Here is an 11,988-nt window from a genome sequence, read left to right as displayed (position 1 = left end):
AAAATATAGTTATTCATAATCATTATCAGACTTCCGTTAAAGGTATTGTAAGGAAAATTTGAACATGTGCTTGTGACTATGATAAAGTTGAAAAAAGATCATGCATTTACAAGAATCTAGTGAAATGCATACAAGATCAAACAAAAAAGACTTTAAATCAATTGATGTTTATTTTAAAAATATGTGTCTCCTTAACAAAAACAATTCTTGAAATTTATGTTAGATCTTTGCTTTATCAAATGACCAATTCATATATATTAAAAAATATATCTATTTAAGAAACAATATGGTTCTAATTCTATAATTCAATTTTGATCTTATCTCTATATAGTGTTATATTTTATTACATTGTCTAATGAATAGTTAATTTTAGGCTTCCTAAAGAAAATAAAATAAAATAAAAATTCCAAGTAGATAAGTTTTTCATTCTTTTTTATTAGACTAAATCCAATGATCAAGGCTTGAAACTAAAGTATACAGGAATAGTTTATAAATCAAGGTCAGTATTGCAATCATAGCTCTATCATAAATATGATAACTATAAAAAATAGATGGTAAAAAAAAAGGCACCGGCGACAGTGCAAGTTATTTGCACTGTTCGGCTACCCCAACTCTGCCCCAAATTTACCCTGTCCGCTTTGACAACATGGGCGTACTTTCTTCCCGATCCATCCAATCACTCTATGTATAGTAATGTATTAAAATATATATAGTATTTTTTGACTTAACATATTTTTTAAATTAATAAGTTAAAATAAAGTTTATCAAACTGTTTTACATTCATATGTAGATATAGATATAGTATATTTGCATAAGAAGATGTGAATATATAGTTTAGATTAATAGTTAAAATAAAAATATATTCTTTAGTTTATCAAAAGCATTGAAGTAAATTAAAGAAATTAAAGAAAATTTAGAAAGTAAATAAATTTTATTTATATTTATGGTATTTATTAAGTAATAATGTTTCTAATAAATTCTTAATTTTTATTCCTGATATAAATATATTTTATAAAATATATCATGATGAATGTTACCTTCTAAATATTAGGATCATTAATATTTGGTTTTTTGTGAATTAGCCAATGAAAAATTGTATACTAATTTGTGAGAGAAAAATAAAAATATAACAATAAGAAGAAAAAAATAATTCACTTTTTTAGAAAAGTAATTAAATTAAATGAATAAAAATAATTTAATTTTTATTCACTTATTTTAAAAATTTAATAGAATAAAAATATTTTTCTATTTATTATACTTATATATTTTTCTCTTTAAACAAGTGAATAGTAATAAAATATATTTACTTCAATGTTAATAATATTTGTATTTTGTTACTATTATTCAATATAAGTCAATAAAAAATTGTGAAATCTTTTTGAAAAATATATTTAAAATTTATAATAGATTTATGATAATCAAATCAAATCAAAAGTTGGAAGCCACTTTAACTTTTAATTATCATAAATGTATTATAAATTTTAAATATATTTTTCAAAAAGATTTCACAATTTTTTATTAACTTATATTGAATATTAGTAACAAAATACAAATATTATTAACATTGAAGTAAATATATTTTATTACTATTCACTTGTTTAAAGAGAAAAATATATAAGTATAACAAATAGAAAAATATTTTTATTGTATTAAATTTTTAAAATAAGTGAATAAAAATAAAATTATTTTTATCCACTTAATTTAATTATTTTTCTACTTATTAACTTTTCTAAAAAAGTGAATTTTTTTTTCTTCTCATTCTTATATTTTTATTTTTCTCTCACAAATTAGTATACTTTGTAAATAAAATTTATCTACTTTCTAAATTTTTTTTAATTTCTTTAATTTACTTCAATGCTAAAAATTATTCTACATATAAATTGTAGAATAGTTTGATAAACTTTAATTGAACTTATTAATTTAAAAAATATGTTAAGAAGTCAAAAAATACTATATATATTTTAATACATTATTGTACATAGAGTGATTGGATAGATTGGGAAGAAACTATGCCTGTGTTGTTAGAGCGGACAGGGCAAATTTGGGGTAGAGTTGGGGCACCTAGATGGTGCAAATAAGTTGCACTATAGCCGGTGCCAAAAATTTTGAATGGAAAAGTTGGACATTTGAGAATAAAACTTCGTGTACTTGATCTATCATTTGCTAGGAAACCCTTATGCTTAGATTATGCTTGTCACATTAAACCCACAAGGACTGGCCCCTACCAGCAATTGTCAAGGATATATATATATATATATATATATATATATAGCAATTAAACATGTAATAGACGTGCAACATACGCACCAGTCAAACACGCAATAGACTGTGCAACATAGGACAGAAGGATAGAATAGCCACCATTCACTAGACCTCTTCCAGCCTAGGTCACCATACTCCCCATTGTATTCTATAAACTAATTAATTCACTACCACATGAAAGGGGGTTTTAATAAAATGTTTGAGACAATTTTTAAATTAATTGTCTGAGCTCGAGACAATAATAAAATTTTGTATCGTCTTAAGTATTGTCTTTAAGTGAGTGTCTTAAACTATCGTCTTAAATTAAGACAATAAGGAACAATATTAAAAGACAATTTTATTCGTCTTTATAGAAACAATTATGTCTTAAATCTCACTTATTATCTTTCTTAAGATGATTAAAGAGATGGTATAAAATAAGAAATTTAAAAAAAATATTAAATACAAACTAGAATATAATTTATTTATTCCTGCTAAAGCATAATGGGTTTGAATCACCACCCTCCTACTTGTAATGCAAGTGCTCTTCCATTGAGCTAGCACCTTTTAAAATAAGGAAAACTAAAATTCTAAAGTTTTGCAAATATGAGTTACAAGAAGGGACAAAACAAATTAAGGTCTCTTACCTAAGTTTCTTGACACAAACATCCAAAAAATTCAGCACACTCTTGGATTGAACTATTAGCATGGAAAAGGTGAAACTGTGAACAAGTGTGTATGATAAATGGACACAGATGTACACTAGTCAAAGAAAAAAAGGTAGTATGAACCCTTCAAATTTTCAACAACCGAAAGTCAAAAATTAGTGGTTTTTCCTACGATGTTATCATTGAAAAGCTTGGATGTGCAAAAATGTTTGAAGAAATAGAAAATGTTTTAGATCAAATGCGGAAAGAAGACCTCAAATCCAAAGAAGGCCTTCTGTGTAGTGTCATCAAACTTTACAGAAGAGCCAAAAAACTTGAAGCAACCATGGAATTGTTTGACAAAATGCCTCAATGCAAATACCCAAAACCCATAATCAAGTCTTTCAATAGACATTTCAATGCTCTACTTAATTCCAAGCATTTTGATTTGCTCCAACTCCTATATAAAACAATGCCCATTTCACCAGACACATGCACATATAACATTCTCATGAAAGCACACTGCAATGCCAATTATTTAGAGGATGCACGCAAACTGTTTCATAAAATGTCTAAACCAAGTTTAGTTACTTACAATACACTTATAAATGCTTTGTGCGAAAACATGGATGTAAACCAGGCTTTTCAATTGTTTAATGATATGACGAAGAAAAAGAGATTGTGTCTGAATGTTTATATTTATACAGCCTTGATGGGGGGCCTCTATTATTCGAGGAAGGTGGATAAAGCCTTGAAGCTAAAGGTTGAGATGGAGTGCAAGGGGATGAGACCAAATACTATTACTTACACTACTCTTATCAATGGTATATTCAAGTTAGGTCATTTTGAAGAGGTGGGGAAGATGTTGGAAGAGATGAATGACAATAGGTGTGTACTACATGTTGCTACCTAGACTATTTATATAACCTATTTGTGCAAAGATGGCAATTTTGAAGGCACTTTTGGGTTTTTTCTTTGGCAAGCAGGATATCGTTAGCTATAATATAATTATAAGTGGTCTCTATAGAGAAGGGAAAATCTAAGAATCCTATTGTGGTTACCTATAGAATAATGCTTGATGGATTATGTGGGGCTGGGAAGTTTAAGGAGGCTACCATGTTTTTGGAATCGATGGTATCGAAGGGATTTATCCCATGAAGAATAAACATTTTTGAAGTGATTTCTGGTCTCTGCAAGGAGGAAAAGATTGGTTGGGCTTCATCAGTCTTGAGGAATATTGAAAAGGAGTGCCTTGTTAATTTTTCAGCTTGGTATGAATTGGTACCTTATGCTTGTACTAAAAAACAACAACAAAAGGCCTCAGAACATTTGATTCATATAGTCTACGTTTTCTGAAATAAATTCATGACATGCAAAAAACCTTGGTTTTTCTGTGCAATAAGAATATTATCTTTTTGAGGGATAATCACAACTAGAATAAAGATTATTTATTCCAGTGCCTAATATAAAAGATCCTTGAACTAAGGGAAAAAGGTAGGGGTGACATTCTAGGTAGGGGAACCATATTTGTTATTGATGGATTCATGTAGTATCCTTGCAAGATAAGAGCCAATCTAAAATAAGCACCCATTAGATACTACTGCATATCTAATTCTATAACAAGGAGGTAACTAAGGTCATACATGGTGGACTTAACTTATGTTGATAATGGTAAGACTTTATTTAAGAGTGAAGACATTTATTTTGCAGCAAAAAAGAGGTTTTGGAGAAATGGATAGTTCAAGATTTTCATTTTCAAAGTAGTTTACATTAAGAATTTGCATACATGGTGCTTAAACTTTCTTGTTATAGAGCATAAGACTAGTCATTTTTTAGTAATAGCACTATATCTGATAATTGGGTGAAGGGAGTGAATAAATCCTCTAACAAAGATTTGAATGGCTTTCAATGCACACTATTTTATGGCATTTTTTAATGAAGACTATTGATCTTCAGTGGAGGGTAAATTTTGTGTATAAGATTTGTGGAGACATTTATGATCTCCAAATGATTTTTTTCTTGTGTAAATATATTTATTGCACAGAAAAAAATACAATTGAACCATACTCTTTATTTTCTATAGAATATTATTTTAACACTCACAAAATATTTTTAGGTGGGGAGAATTTTAATTAAAAGAACCAAAAAGAAATTCAAGAATTTCTGAAAGGAAATAATCTGTTGTTTGCATTTCACTCACTGTTGTGTGCTTATTTCAGCATTTCACTTTTCTATAATGAGGGTACAATATCTTTGATAGTGTTGTTGCTACAATGTTGGTATAACACCCTATCATTATCCTAAGTATTTCTAATATTAATTTGTACCAGCATATCTTTCTTTTTTATCAAATAAAAATTGTTGTTCCAATTTATTCTTTTCAATATTTGTATATATCAGTAGGAAGAAATTCTCCCTAGAAAATGCTAGTGGACCTTGGCACCTAGTGAATCTGATCTGACCCACTAAAGTTGGCAAGTCCAAGAATGCAAACTTCACTACAAGTACAATGCACTTTCTTACAACCAAATTTGAAGAAAAAAATATAGTCAATCAATTGATACCATTACCACTATCACTTGCTCTTAATCATGGATGAAAGTATGCAAATAGACATTACATAGATACTTTTGAATAATATAATCTAATTTATGAATAAACTCAATAAAGGGTATATTTTGGGTGTGGTTGGGCTTTTTCCATGAGTAGGAGGGTTTTCCCAGGATAATTCTTTGTTTTATTATCTTGTGGTTTGATGTTAAAGGTTCTAATTATTGAATTTATAATATTCTAGACCCTAGTTCAAAACATAACATAATTCACCTATAACATGTGCATTGAAATTCAGTAATTAGAAATTCAATGTGATCTTCATACCTAGAAAATGAAGTCATCATCAATTGCCACCATCCCTTGTCCTGCTTCTTGTTTGCCAGAATTCTCTTTCTACTGTTGACTTGTTCTATTATTGTTACAGTTCTTGATGGAACTGCTGACTTATTCTGATTTTGCCAGCATCCCTTATCATGCTTCTTGTCTACCAGAATCTTCCTTCCATTGTTGGCTTGTTTTGTTTTTCCCATATTTCTTGATTGAAGTGCTCGCTTATTATGATTTTTCTGTTGAAACCAAATAGTGATTATCTTTTATGGTGGCCAACCTCAATAGTACAAATAGTCAACCTTTAACAATTGCAATAAAATTAAACAAATAGGTCAATGTGATTATTGTATCTTGAAAATGCAAACAATAAGTTTTATCTTAAATATATGTTGCACTGTAAGGAGTTGGTCAACTACAGCTATGTGCTTGGTCAAAACCGTTTAGAAATTCAACATTGCAGCTAGTATGTACCTCACGAGTAGTTGGCCAAATAATTAGATTATTTGTGAATAAGATGATTTTATACTCATCCGGTATCATCCTTACTATTATAATTATCATTCGTTCTCTAATATCAACACATGGATTTTAACTCTTGGAAGAAAGTCAACACTAGTAGGAAATCAATACTAAAGTAGAAGCCAATGCAATATAGAAATCTCTACACAAAAATTAGCCTAACTTCATCAAGAAACATAGAATATTTGTGGTTTTGTCAAGGCTATTGGAGAACTAGTGGCCGTCCTCTTGCTTCTCATCGTTGTCTCCAATCTTCTCTGTTGGTAAACTTTTTTGAAGCGTTATTTAGCTGATTAGTTGCCACATCATTTCAGTTCAGAAAAATTATTATAACTTGAGATCCTTTAATGCAAAGATTGCAAATACCAGTGAAAGACATGTCAATAAAGTGCAGTAAAAGATACAGAAGTCTAAGACAGATTAAAGTTGTATTATTTAGAATCTAATTTTATTGAAGTTTGAACCAAGTTTATCAAGAAGATTTTTTTAGAATATTATCATACGAGTTTAATAAGATCAAGAATTATTTATCATATAGTATACCCTGACAGAGCCCTATTTTTTGGCAAAAATCAAGGCTTACATTTGAGAAATAATATTAGAGACTTGATGAACTATTATCATTTATGTATAACGATGTCATGAGCATGAACAAAATTACAAAAGTTGGCATCATCAACATCAAAGGTATGAAAAAACCAGTGCTATATCCAAAGGAATCTTTGAGCAACTAAGTCTCAAGAGTTATAACGAATATAAATGGAGATGTTTGACAATGTCAGCATAATGAACAAATCAGATCTTAGAGAATGATCAAGTATATAGTTGCTAATATGAAGTCTTGGTTTCTCAGTATAATGAGCATAAACGAAATGACGTGATGGAAGACAATCATTGGTACCTACCAACACTATAACTTCTCCATATAATATTCAGACAACAGATGCAAGCTAAGGCAATCAATACCTATTAGTGCTCATGATAAGAGCTGAGACATACATGTGTAATTGACATTCTTATCATCGACTTCTACATGATTAATGTCTTCTGGAGTTTAAGCCAATAACTATCAATACATCTTGCTAGGATCCTTATTTGTCTGTGGTATCTTACCAAGTGTATGTATAGCTCAAATGACTTTAGTGTGATTATAAGGTTTGAATCCAGACCTTATATAAACCTTATCTGCTCCTTCTATACGCATCTTTATTGTCATTGGATCTAAAACAATCAAATACAACCATTGAACTAAAATCCTGCCCTGGGACGATCATTACGCCTACTTTCTATAACAAAGTCCCTACCTTCTCAAGATTATGATCAATATATTTCTGGCAGTGTTGATGGCTATAGTTCTGAAGGGAATGATTTGAAGAAAAGATATGATTTTCGTTCTAAGGCCTGATGATGGTTTGGATATTGGAATTCTAACTTAGAAATCTTTGGAGGAGCCAAATTCAAGAGTGAGATTGCTGAGGACGATGAATCTGATGAGGGTAATCGCCGGTGGCATAAAGAATTCAACAGGGATCAATCTACAACATGCAATGAACTAGAACTTGATACAATATGCAATGTATATTGAGTAATCAACAGACATCTCGAATACCCTAGCAATGCAATGGAGTGTGTCTTAGGTGCTTGTCTTTGATACCTCGTAGATGTGACAAAAGTGTTGATGGCTCCTATGTGTGGAATTAATGGAAATACCGACAAGGTCAAATTAGTTAAGAGCAGCAAGATTACAACAGCGTATGCATCCAAAACCAAAGAAAGTGTCATGTGAAGCAATAAGTGTTGAAACGAATTGGTATATGCCCTGTCTTTGGATGAATGTGTTCACTGACAAAGACCTCATTCTACAGACCCGATAAATATTGAACTCAAAGACATGCAATGTATGCAAATAGGAAATTAATTGTAAGGACTTGAAGCCACGATATAGAAAAATAGATGTCAGGGCATCAGAAGTTAACAATATTGTGCAACGGTAAAACTCACTTCAGTAATGACGACACGTGCAATTTAATAAAAATGTAGTTTTGATGGAATACGACAATAACCATACCCTTCAACGATAAAGGGTCTTCACACTAGTATGCAATATCTTCATTATGCCATGACCTCTAGAGATATATCAACATCAGCAGTGAAAGGAATGCCAATCTAAATGCCTGCGTTCATTTTAGACGGGTCATGAAAGATAGGGCAATTACGAATATTAATCTACCTCATTGATAAAAATGCTTATAAAAAATGATATATCAAAGGATACACGCATCGGGTATATGTCAAAGTCCATGATAGGCTCGAAGAAAAGATATATAAAGCTAGGGATAAAATATTGAAGTTACAGAGGTTCCAATCACAGCTTTGGGAACCAACATGCCCATTTACAATATGCATGCAGCCACACTAAGGTTAGCGGATGATATGAATTCATAACTTGATGGCCTTGTGGAACTATAAGTGAAGATTATGATTATCTAATAAAGTGTATTCTAGGCTATAAGCTAGATAGTGGAGTCTGCAAATATACAACATTGGTAGAGCATCTTGAGAGATTCTTTATGATGGAGTATATATTTCAGTGTAACATTTGCTGAAAAAGATTCAGGTAGGATAAGCAACTTATAGTATAATATTGTTTTTAGTATCCATAAACAATTCCATTGGTTGGATCCAAATATGTTGATAAATATTTAGGTAAAATAATTGTATAATATGATCACTACAAAAACTGTATTAAGTTATAGCTACTGAAGTACATTAAGAAAGATGATGCATGATCCTGAAACCAACTACATATGTGTAGTTTTTATATTTAAGTGTATGCAATTTTATAATTTTATAATTTTCAAAAACTGCATTGCAATGTGATGATAGGGGCAAAGACCAATATCATAATGAAGATGAGAACTGAAGAGTAAAACTAAGAGAAGAAAATTGAACCAGATGTGAGAGCATAATAAAAGTCAATTGAAGAACTTGAGATATATGTATAAATAAAATTGCAATCATAAATTTTGAGATGCGTAGATTGTGATCTTATCAAACAAGTTGCAATTGTGTATGTTGATAGAGGAAGGAAATTAGACTACACCTAAATAGAATCAACAATTTTCTTTACAACAAATGTATATTTTGTGATTTATTAGGAAAAACAATGGAATTGTATATTGTAACACTAACTGGTGGGTGATTGAAATGGTATTGTCCCTAGAATTTTAAACTAGTATTGGTTATGGTGAGTTAAATCTCTGAGAAGGAACAGGTCTAAACAAAAGAGTGTGACATTTCAAAATTGTGCAAAATAATCGGGAAGCAGCTGAAGTAGAGTGGAATGCATTAATGGCAGTCTTCTTTGAGAAAAAAGATGAAGATGTGGACACAAAAAAAACAAGAAAGGGATAGGATAGAGATTCCAAAGTCGAGAGAATAACTTCTATTTGGCATAGGGCTGCGATGTTTGGGCTTCCAACAAATTCTCTTCATGAAGAGAGGGAAAAGAGTTCAGAAGAGAATTACAAAGGTCATACATCTAAGGGGCCAGATCAAAGAATTTTGGGGGAGAAATTATTCAATCCTCACAATTTAACGTCTCCTGTCAATAGGATTTTCCAGACAGTGTAGGCTACTCCAATTATAATAACTCCATATTACAGTTCAAGGGAGTTTGAAAATGAATCATTTTCTAAAGAAAATGCAGGTCTGGATCACATAGACCAAGTTATTTCACATTGTTTCGATACCAATCGTGGCCTTGAAAAAATCCTCATTTGGAAGCGGTTAACTCAACACTAATTTCTGCATTTCAGAACGACAACATTGGCATGGACAACTTACTCACTAGCATGGACAATTTGTTAACCAATGTAGATGGAAAGCTAGTTAATGGAAGACAGTGTCCCAGTTACCTCTACTCTCCACGTGATGTGTCTGCTACCTCCTCCCAACCTGTAGACTCATCACTCCAAACATCATGGAATGACTAGACACCTGTAGGCTAGAGCATGAGATATCGGCTCTATGACTCAACACAATGTAATGAATTTAATTTTGTAGATAAACCACCACGTCTAGGATGTAAGAACATTGGTTTTAGCATTCATTGCTCCCACCATAATGGAGGGCAATGCAAAAATACTAAAATTTATGTCACAAATTTTTTTCTAATTTTAGACAAAATGTTGGACAGGGGTCAAAACATGGGCCTGCTTCATCAAGGTAGGACGATGTCACCATGCATGATGGGCAGCCCACGCAAGAAGAAGATACTGAACCAAAACAACTTGAGACATCAGGAGTTTTGGATTTAATATGGGAGCTTTCTCAGCCATATTGGACCCCACACGAAAGAGCTAGTGCTCAGAGAATACAAAACAACATTGGCAGATCTTTCATCACAGAGATTCTGAGAAATACCTTTGTTCATATGACATGATTTGTTGACTATGGCAATATCTGCTCAAAAGATAATGCAAAGGATTTTTCCTGAGAATAGTGTAGTTTGTGATGTGGAGCAACACAATGGAGAATATGGAAGTATGTATCATCTGCCAATAAATTTGTGGCGGGTGATAAACATGCTACTTCCCAATTTTGAATTTGGGAAGAGGATCATCGAAAGTGTAAGAGTGATTTTGGAGCACTCTCCCTACATGATGGAGCTTGCTAAGGAGCAACAAACACTAAATGATTCGAGTACATTAGAGGAGCTCTCTCTTCTACATATTTTAAAGTTTCAACACCAGTGGAATCAGATGAAATTCCAGAATCCAAATATCTCATTTAAGGAAATGGGAGCAATTGGAGGAGAAGAATTTTTTGACTCCAATTTAATTTGGAAAAGACTCATTTGAACGGTATTAGAATAGAGTCTGGCATCCTTGAGATTGACTCAAGATCTCATTGTTCTCTAATGATTTGAAAAAAAGGAGCAGGGAATGTTGTAGTACATGACTCTACCTGTGAAATCAAATGGGAAGCAGCGGATGTCGTACTGCATAGTTGTGCCAATTGGACTTAATACATTGTAACTATTTTTTATTAGTCCAACAGGTGTTTTTGACTTCAGATGAGTAAAAGATTTTTATGCCACACACAAAAGCATATTTATGTTCAAAAAGATCACTGGGAGAGCAATATTACATACCATAATATACCCTACAAAGAGTCGAAAATGCCAGAACTCCACAAACACTAAAGATGCCAACTATTTGCTGCATCATTGTTGAGCAAGGTTTTGCATCTGATCTCATTAACTCCCCATTAGACCATCCTAAAAATTGCCTCAAGGACTGTCATGCCCAAACTACTAGGCAAAAACACACCAATTTTTTTTGAAATTAATGATTAGGATGCTCTAAGTTCAATAAGTTTGTGTCCAAAGTTAAAGTATAGGTTCTCTACATTGTTAAATTAATACTCTCATTATTAAGTTGATATAGACAAGTTTATGTTATGACATTATCTTAGAACAATAAGTGAAAATTATTAAAATAACAATGCAAATGAATTTGGGTTTAGATTAATTTGAAAATATCTAATCAAACAAAATCTGCATTTAAAATTTATTTTAAATAACCAATTACCCATTAAAATTAAAACAAATTAATATTCAAAAAAATAAACTAACTTTAATACTAAAACTATCTAAACTTTAACTAATCAGAAAATTTAGTTTTCTAAGTTAATT

At 31.2% G+C, this 11,988-nt stretch overlaps 1 pseudogene; it reads left to right on the top strand.

Moving 5' to 3' along the window:
• Window positions 1-551: 551 nt before the first annotated feature.
• Window positions 552-4,244, top strand: LOC149557730 (small ribosomal subunit protein mL103 (rPPR7)-like; annotated as a pseudogene).
• Window positions 4,245-11,988: the final 7,744 nt, after the last annotated feature.

Source organism: Cupressus sempervirens, chromosome 5 (assembly GCF_028749045.1).
Source record: "Cupressus sempervirens isolate cs-2001-9-10 chromosome 5, ASM2874904v1, whole genome shotgun sequence".
Lineage (NCBI taxonomy): Eukaryota > Viridiplantae > Streptophyta > Pinopsida > Cupressales > Cupressaceae > Cupressus > Cupressus sempervirens.
The sequence above is the reverse complement of the archived record's forward strand: the minus strand, read 5'-3'. Positions and strand labels throughout refer to the sequence as shown.